The 8,803-nt window shown below is 47.9% G+C and overlaps 1 long non-coding RNA gene across 1 annotated transcript; it reads right to left on the reverse strand.

Annotated features, from left to right (window-relative positions):
* Positions 1 to 2,584: 2,584 nt before the first annotated feature.
* Positions 2,585 to 3,793, reverse strand: LOC124292747. The gene is made up of 3 exons (XR_006902652.1): positions 3,556 to 3,793; positions 3,021 to 3,473; positions 2,585 to 2,930 (listed from the first exon to the last, which is right to left on the reverse strand). It is a non-coding gene; the product is annotated as an uncharacterized LOC124292747 (long non-coding RNA).
* Between the last annotated feature and the right edge of the window lie 5,010 nt (positions 3,794 to 8,803).

Below are 8,803 nucleotides of genomic sequence, written 5' to 3' on the forward strand. Positions count from 1 at the left end.
CGTCGTCGTCGTCGTCGTCGGCGCGAAGGCCTCCGATGATGTCTCCAGCGCCGAAGTTGTCACCGCGTCGAATATCGGTGCGTCGAGAAGCCGGGAAGGGCGTTGACTCGCGAAGGTCGTCGGCTGCACCGTGACTCCGGAATTATTTCACACGGTTTCTCTCCTGCTAGGATCACGGCGTTCCTCGGAACGTTGCACAGTCGATCGGTACCGTCGATTCTGGCAAAAATGCTGTGTAAGATTGGGGGAAGTAAAGAAGTCCGAAGAATCGGAGCTGTAAGAAGAAACAAGAGAGAAAAAAAAAATTCCAATGAAAAACCGAGGTGACGGATGACGGAGTATAGCTGTATCACCTGCACGATCGATCCCACCGATCATCGCCGCTTTATTGAGAGATTTATTCGATCGGCGATAGCATCTGGAGAACCCGCCGTTTTCCCTATACCTACTGGAAGGTAAGCCTCGATTACGTTCGACACTCTCTCACCCAATGATCCACGTACCCGGGTTTCGTAATTGCCCACTTCGATCGCCGGGGCCGGTAGACGCATCGCCGATCGTCCGATCCTCCTCCAGGCATCCGGCTGACGATGCAGCGATGGTACCTGACGGACTTACGGCTGGCCGAGACCACCGTGCCCCGTCAAACCCGTGACACTGCGAGTCGCCTCTGAGCCAGCTGGACTCGAAACTCTCTTCAGCAGGCCCTAATAAATATTTGGGCCCCGTCATGAAACGATCGACTCGATAAAGGACTCCGGCTACTCCGAGGAATCGTAAAACCTGCGGGATCTTATCCCGAACACAGTATTCCACCTTGATAGAATACGAACGATGCACCACTCCGACTTTGTACCTATTCCAAGAGTTTTTTATTTGTTTCTCTTCTTCAATTACCGTACACAAAATAAAATAAAATAAAATAAAAAAAAATAACAATAATGTTGGAACACATCTTTTCTTTTTTGTTTCTTCTGTTCTTGCTCTGTATTAGAAAGTTGTACTTATTAGTCAACCGTCGGGGAAACAGCTGTGCACAGCGAGGAAGCCTTTACCTGTCCGCTGCCGTGAGTTTTCCCGCTGTCCAAGCCTTCGTAGAGCTAGTCCTGTCTCTCTTTCAGCCTCTGCCTGAGCCTTTGGATCCTCAGGCCACGTGACTGCTCGAGATCGCAGCTAGCCATTAACCCCATGACGTAGTAAACCAATAAACCATCCACACACAGATTTATGTCGAGGCATAAACAGGCGCGCCGCATGTCTTAACGGGGAGAAGGAAGACTCACTGTGTTACATTTACACCGGTCACCAATCTCGACGTACGGCAAACAACTTGTTTGTAAGAGTGTATTGCCGCGGTGAGGCTTGATACTCTCCCATCGAATCGACGTTACGCGGTCGAGTTTGTGGATATCATACAGTAAAATGGACTGTTTTATATCTGAGGCGATTAGACGGGCGCATTACGCTACGGCTAATCGTAAGTTGATTGTTTCTCGTGTTTCGTTGGGTTTTCGTCAACCGTGCGCCTGCCGCGTAAAAATCGTTACCTGTCAGGATACGTTTTAGTGTCTTTACGTGCAATAAATAAATGGGCTTCTGCCTCTGGCCGGCAACGAGAGTGCTTCTAGCCAGCGAGATTACTATACACGACGGTGGATGTCGTGCCATGGATTGAGAAGTTCCTCTATAGGGTCACACAAACGTCAACTCTGATATATTTAGGGGCATTCACTTAAATAGTTAGCGCAGACGTAGAAACTACCGAAAGCAATTTCTTACTTTTGGGATATTACACTATTAACTTTTTAAAGTTTTCTTAACAGAAGTATTTATGATCGCAACCCTGGCTTAGCGAAGTTTACTGTCCGAGCCAACGAATTCTTACACCAGTCGTATATCATCGTGTTATAAATAATGTAACATACGCGATTCCGCATTCATGAAACATACAAACTCGTCGGACTGGACAAGCGATCGTTAATTCTTTGCAGCTTTGCGGTAAAGAATTTACGAAAAAGTGTCGGCCATTCTTCCGAGTGGAATCGAAAAATTTGTACAATAGCAATGACGATGAAAACAGCCTTTAAAAATGTCAAACTAGGTTCAGATGCACAAAGAATTGTTCTGGCGATGTTTGAAAAATATTCGACAAAACAAGTCAGTCTGTTTCTCTCATTTACCGCGCGCGTGGTCGAATCCTCATCTGGACAAGAAATGATAATCGATAATCGCTCGGTGCGCCCCGTGTGTCTTGGTTCAACACACGAAATATCCACCCACGACGAGAGGCTATTAAATCAAACTATTAAACACGGTTGCGTGGGCCGTGTGAGATTCTGCGTAAATCACGAGGCAGCAACGCCTCGGGACGCCCGCACATCTTTCACGACATTGCGCCGAGTACCATGTGTGGAAAGGGGCAGGGGGAACACGCCAAAGGTGTCAACGAACACCTCCGGCTTCTCTCTCGGCTGCAAGGTACGGACTCCGATAGTCCCGAGCCGTGATTGCAAGGGTATGAAATGGATCGCGAATGTGAAACCGCGAATACGGTGACCTCATTTTTTGTGTCCAATATTTCCGCGGTCCGTAAGGGTGGCTGAGAAGTCACAGCTGAGGATGAGAGTAGCCGAGAAATGCAGGAATTCGCGGGGAATATACAGACGTGGGCGATGAAAAGGCACCCGAGAGTGTCGCGTCCGCTACGCGACAAGCGGTTCTTCTCTCTCGGATGTCCTCCCTCGCTCATCTGTGTTTTTTACTCTCATGACGATTCCTCGCGCTCATGTAGGCAGTGCATCGTTATCTCTGGAACAAACTCCTCGGCACTACCGGACCGCATCGGCAGCGACGAGTTCCGATCGCGAGTGGCGAGGCGGACGATGGGACGCCGGAGAAATCGGAGGCTCGTCAAGTGCCAGCCGGAGAAGCTGCGGGAGATAAAAACTGTAGTAAATAGGTTTAATTTGTCGGGTACATTCGGCGAGATAACCACAACGCCCGGCAAACAGGTTGCGTACCGTACGTATTTAACATAACGCAGACACGTCGGTCGGTTTACGTAGGCAGTGGACGAAGAAGAAAGGGCGGAGGTGGTCGAGGGACAGAAATATACGGTTATCTTCGGGGTACGGAGTTGAATGTGGGAAGAACTGATTCTGTTTAGAGACGAGGAGGTGTAATCGCGCAGCCAGATCACGTCCGGCGAACCACTCATCGATCCAGGGATCTGTCATCACCTCGCTCCGAGGAGTAATATCTACCTCCCAAGATCTGTGCGCGGCGAGAGATGGCTGGCTGGCTACAGGCAGGCCAACGCACCTGCGATCGCCTGGCGTTGAATTAAATTGTCTCTCTTTCATCCAGGCGATAGACCGGGTACAGTGGACCTTGAAAGTTTTTGTCCCGACCCGCGAGTGACGGCTAATGGATCGGTTGCCCATGGCGAATCTCTTCGAAACGTTCGGGGAAAACTGTGGAAAATCACTTCGTACAGTCGAGATAAAGATACGAAGCGAGACTAGAAATATTGAAGATGCAAAGGATCTTTCTTACCGTCGCAACGCAGCTTCGAACCAACTCTCGATGATTTTTGTAACCAGGTGTAGAATTCTTTTCGAGCGCACGTGAGTTCGTAAGGTTGCGCCGGTGGATCCCGTCCGTCCGCATCTCCGTGCAGGATTCGACCGACGTGTTCCCGATGGATGCTTAAAGAGAGCCAGAGCACGGACGTTGGTCCTTCTTTTCAGAGACCGCCGCACCCATAAACGCCGACCGTTCGAAGTGGTCGGGATCCACGACGCACGGCGCTGGATCCCGAGGCTGTAAATCGACTTCTGCAGCTCATCCCGATAACGGATAGCGGGTATAAAATATTCCCGAAGTTCTGTTCTCTCCCGTTTCTTAAAAGCCGCGATAGCTGATTATTGGGAGTGAATTTTCCCGGACCGCTACATTATTGCTCAGTCTTGTAATGCCGCAGAGGCAGGAGCTCGCGGATCGAATAAGGAGGTGAGACATTCGCCGCGGTGTCCATAAATAAAGATAAAAATCGGCAACACGCGAACGGGAGGTTCGAGAGGAAGGATTCTTCCTAATCCAGGGCGTATAAATTTTCAACTCGCTAAATCCAACCGGCGTTGTCGCAATCCTTCTCCGAGCAACAAGTTCTATCTAACCAACGCTGCGCGCTTCCAGCACTCGCCTTATTCCCATCTAAACCTGAACTATAACCGTTCCGGTTGACAAATGAGCCGAATTTCATTCGGCCCCGCGATTCCGAGTCGCGTGCAAACCGTTTCCAAACCAGGCGGTAGCAGGTTGCTCAGAGTGTTCAGGTTGGTTGGTTCCGGAAAAGCTTCCACGTTGTTTTTGCGGAAACTCGAGACTTTGCTTGAAGGCAAATTGTTTTTCCAGCAACCCTGTTCTGGAAACGGCTCGTACGCAGAAACAAGCAAAGGGGCAGGTTTTCGGATGATTTTACAAGGTCCGGCAGGCAGGTTTTGTAAGAGAGGCGTCGCTCCGTGGGGCTTTTCGGGCCGTGACTCGGGGTTGCAAGCATATATAACTTGTTTCCCACAGGTACGGACTCGTCACAAATCTCCGGCGGGTCCTGGGCGACATCTTCCCACTGCACTGGAGCGAATGCGACGCCGCAGGACGGAACGATATTCTCAGGCTTCGAGAGCCCAATGACGGCTCTATCCCCGAGGACCCCTTCTTTTCCTTCGCCTTCTTCAGGTGCTGCTCCAAGGATGGGCGAGATCTCGCGCAGATACGTGCCGCAGCATCGCCGCGGTCCAGCTCGTGTTAACAACCGAAACTCATAAAGACGTTTTTAGTGGCTTAAGAGTCGAGAGATTCGAGATCTGGGAACTGGGACCGGGATCAACCGAAGCGCCGACTTCGACTCAAGGCTGAAGGACCATCCTGCGGGGCGGAGGGACGGCCGGTTGTGTATTTCCTCGTTTAGGAACCGCGATCCATGCGGGACTGAATGTGCCGCGAAGGATGCGATAAATTTCTACCGATCCTTGAAACTAGAATGAAGTCATCCTCTCGCTGCTCCGCCGGAGTCGAGCATGCGGCAAACTTGTCCAAGATAATGTCGTTGTATTTCACCTACCGATCGCATTTTAAACTCACCGGCAAACCTCAAGCCCGATTCTTCGCCTTTTCAGATCCTACCGTCTCGATAAGATAATCACCCTGTACTGTGGGACAAAAATTTTTCTACGAACGTCTCGCCTCAACGATCGATCGGTTCATTTGTCTGCCGCGGGTCCTGCAGGACGCGTCTAATAAATTGGGATAACCTGCTCAATAGCGTTGAAGAAGATAACGCAAACTGCGAAAAGGCATCACCCGTGGACTCTTGAAAATTGTAAGACTTAACAGCACATTCGGTGAATGCTGTACCCGATTCACTCGGCACTTTTCTACCCCACTGAAACAATCCTTTCGCCGCACGACGATCTGGATTGCTGGAAAAACGGGTTGCCGCGATTCGATGTCGTTATAGGCATAAGTATCGGTTACAACGGACGGAGGATCCGCGTGAAGCGATTGTCCCGGGTCTTAATTTCGTGCGGCGGCAGGCGCGACGCGTTGCCTATAAATCGAACCGGCTAGATCAAAGGGATCGCATCAATTCCAGGTTCACCCGTTCGAGAGCAGCATCCCTTTCCCTCGGAGAGAGCCGGCTATCTCAACCCCCGGTTTCGTCGACCGCGCGCTATCTCCGAACTGTCCTGTCGACATAAAGTGGGGAGTCCTGTCCAGGAAGCGACCGAAAGCTTTCCGATCTTGTCTCAATCAATTCCGAATGCCTGAGAAAGCGGGTTCGGTAGATCCGAGATACAGAGTCCTCCTGACCATTCGTAGAATTATTTCAAGTTACAGGAGAATTCGTAAGGCGATACGGTGTTTCCTTCTCCGCGTTTCAATTCCAGGCGAGCGAGTCGACCGGGCCGAAGGCCTGCGGCCGGCAGGATCGTGATATCGCTTAGGCATTAAGTCCGGGCAGATGCCGAGCAGAGGAGTGAGGCATGCCCGGTATATATAGCGCATTATATACGCGCACTAAATTTATTATGCATATTTTTATTGAGAGAGCCAGTATTATGAAAATGAGGGGGAGAAAGAGAGTGAAAAAAATAAGGAGGAGAATTATTCAAGGATATACCTGCGGCACTCGAGCCGTGCTCGCTTCGTGCGGTAATCTGAGTTCCTGCAGCGGGAGGATAAAGAACAGGAAACAAGCAACAGGTCTAGGTGGTTGCTCTAATTTTCACTAATTAGCAATTATTACCATTCTTTTGACACCTCGCATGATCGTATATCAAAACCAGCCCTAAAATTAAACTACTCAATGATTCCACCTGCATAGAAATAGGTTTATTTTACGCTTCCGAGACATGCGATATGCCCGACACGCCGACGCGAAATCCCAAAGTTCAGTGTAAAAAGTTAATTTTTACACCAGCTAGCGGGCGTGTACATGCACAATGATACAACGATAATTGTCACTATAAATCATAAGGCTAATTTTATGACGACCAACGAAAATTGAATTGCGTTCACGTTATTATACAACATGCACGAGTATTGCATAATACCGAATATAGGTATCCATAAATCAGAGATGTTAGAAAATACGCGGTTATGCAACTCAGGGATGCTCGTGTCTAACTTCGCTTCCGGTTCTCCTGTATCAAATATCTCGAAATTGTACGTGAATTTTTTCAGGACAAACCGGAAGTGATAAAGTATATTTCGAGACTCGAGATTCTGCACGGTGGATCCGAAGTAGCGCAGTAATAAAAGTGAGAGTCGTGCCTTGCGCGTATACGTCGCATGTAACATGTGCTGTATGTATATATATATATATGTATATATATATGTACATTATTTATTATACACAAAATACACATTATGCGCAGATCGTTTGATAACGCGAGCCACGGAGCCTCGAAAGTGGAATACGATTTGACGGAGGAGCAATAAAGGCTGGTTCACTGCCGATAATTGAATCTTGGAAGGTGTTATCCGTACAGAGTTGGCTCGTTACTCAAAACTTGGTTCTCCGTACGCGTGCCCCGCTATCTGCGTACAATTGACGCACGCGGACGGTGATTATTTAGTGAGAAATCGATAATACGGCGCCCGCCAATGAGAAAGAAGAAAAAAAAGAAAAATACAAAGAGGTATAATTAATCAATTGCATTCAAATCAGTTCTTAGACATTTCTCCACAAGTCACTCAGAGTAATTCAATTTCCCCCGAGTAATAAATCGCCTTCTACGAATCACTGCACGATCCGCTGCCCACGCACTGCACTCTCCACCCCCATCCAAGTGCCGTACTAAATTACACCTATACTCTATGTCATTTATAAGACTCGCGTATCTCACGCCGCAGCTGTGTCTGTAAAATATCGAACTATGTACAAGATTGGCCCGCGTTTGCCGCGTATCGAAACGGCTCGACCGCCGACCGCTACCGTATGCTAATGCGGCCTTCTCCTACATCGGGGATTCCGAACACGTAACTGATAAACCTAGAGTCCGAATGTCGGCTCTAGAATCCTGGTGTTTCTCAATTAGTAACTAGGACACGCGTATATACGCGTTCTTGTCCGCAGGACGACGTTTGATTAAAATAAAAGTATAGGTATTTATACCCCAACTGCTTACAATTACCCTGAATCAATGTCCACATACGATGATCCGATCCGATCTTAAAATCACGAAACTCTTTCGTTTCTTCAATTTTCATTCACTTCCAAGCATAATCGAGCCGTTTCCGAATCAAAATTCACGATACGAATGTAAATCAATAGTATGTAAATTACGTAAGTATATAATTCACGGAAAATCCATGAAATGATTTGTTTCAAAAAAATGGCAGCACGCGTAACGTTGAGCAAACTTAAAGGTCGTCCGTTTTTTCCCATAGCAAAATAATCGTGCGCCGCACCCTCGGGCAGGGATGCAGATGGCCGACGCGAAGTGAATCGATGGTTCTCACATCAATTGGTAGAAACACACGATCTCTGTACCTATGGTTATCTCAGCGGGAGTAAGTGTGCACGTATATGGTATACTATGAGGTATAAGCGTGTGTGTGTGTGTGTGGCGCGTAGGTAAAGGCAACGAGCCTCTGCATACGGTTCGCGTCCCGCCGCGTCCTCGAGGCATTGTGTCCTGTGTGAATTTTAGACACCGTCCGCCACCCCACCGAAATTAAAAAAGGCAACCAAGGGCTTTACGACAGAGATCCCTTGTAAAGCTGCGGGAGAATGAAACTCGGATTCGGTGTATCCTAGGAATTTGACGTAGAGTAAAAGCATAAAATAAATAATGAAAATAATACTCTGACAACATTCCCATTTTCTTAACCCCTCGATTTTTCTACCGATTAATTAATCCAATTAATCACCAATTGTAATGGCCATTGACGGCTGGAGGACATCGACGCGAACCCTAATTAAAATTGTCTTACGTGTGACCGAATTTTTAGGCGGCTCGACAGATTCCTGCTAACGCTCTAAACAGCAGGTGGATTGTTACCTCATGGAAATAAGCAAGGGTAAAACTGAAGACCAAAGATTAGACGGCAGTAAGAGAAAAAACACTAACAAGTTTTCCCAATCAGTGGCTACATTGCGGATTACTTACCGTTTGCTTGAAATAAAAGACGCTCCACCTCATCAGCACAGGCGGACTACGGAATTGTTCACTTATGATTAGACTTTTTACAATTTACAATTACAATCGGTTGAACTTTCATGAACTGAAAAATA

This window comes from Neodiprion lecontei, chromosome 2, assembly GCF_021901455.1.
Source record: "Neodiprion lecontei isolate iyNeoLeco1 chromosome 2, iyNeoLeco1.1, whole genome shotgun sequence".
Classification (NCBI taxonomy): domain Eukaryota; kingdom Metazoa; phylum Arthropoda; class Insecta; order Hymenoptera; family Diprionidae; genus Neodiprion; species Neodiprion lecontei.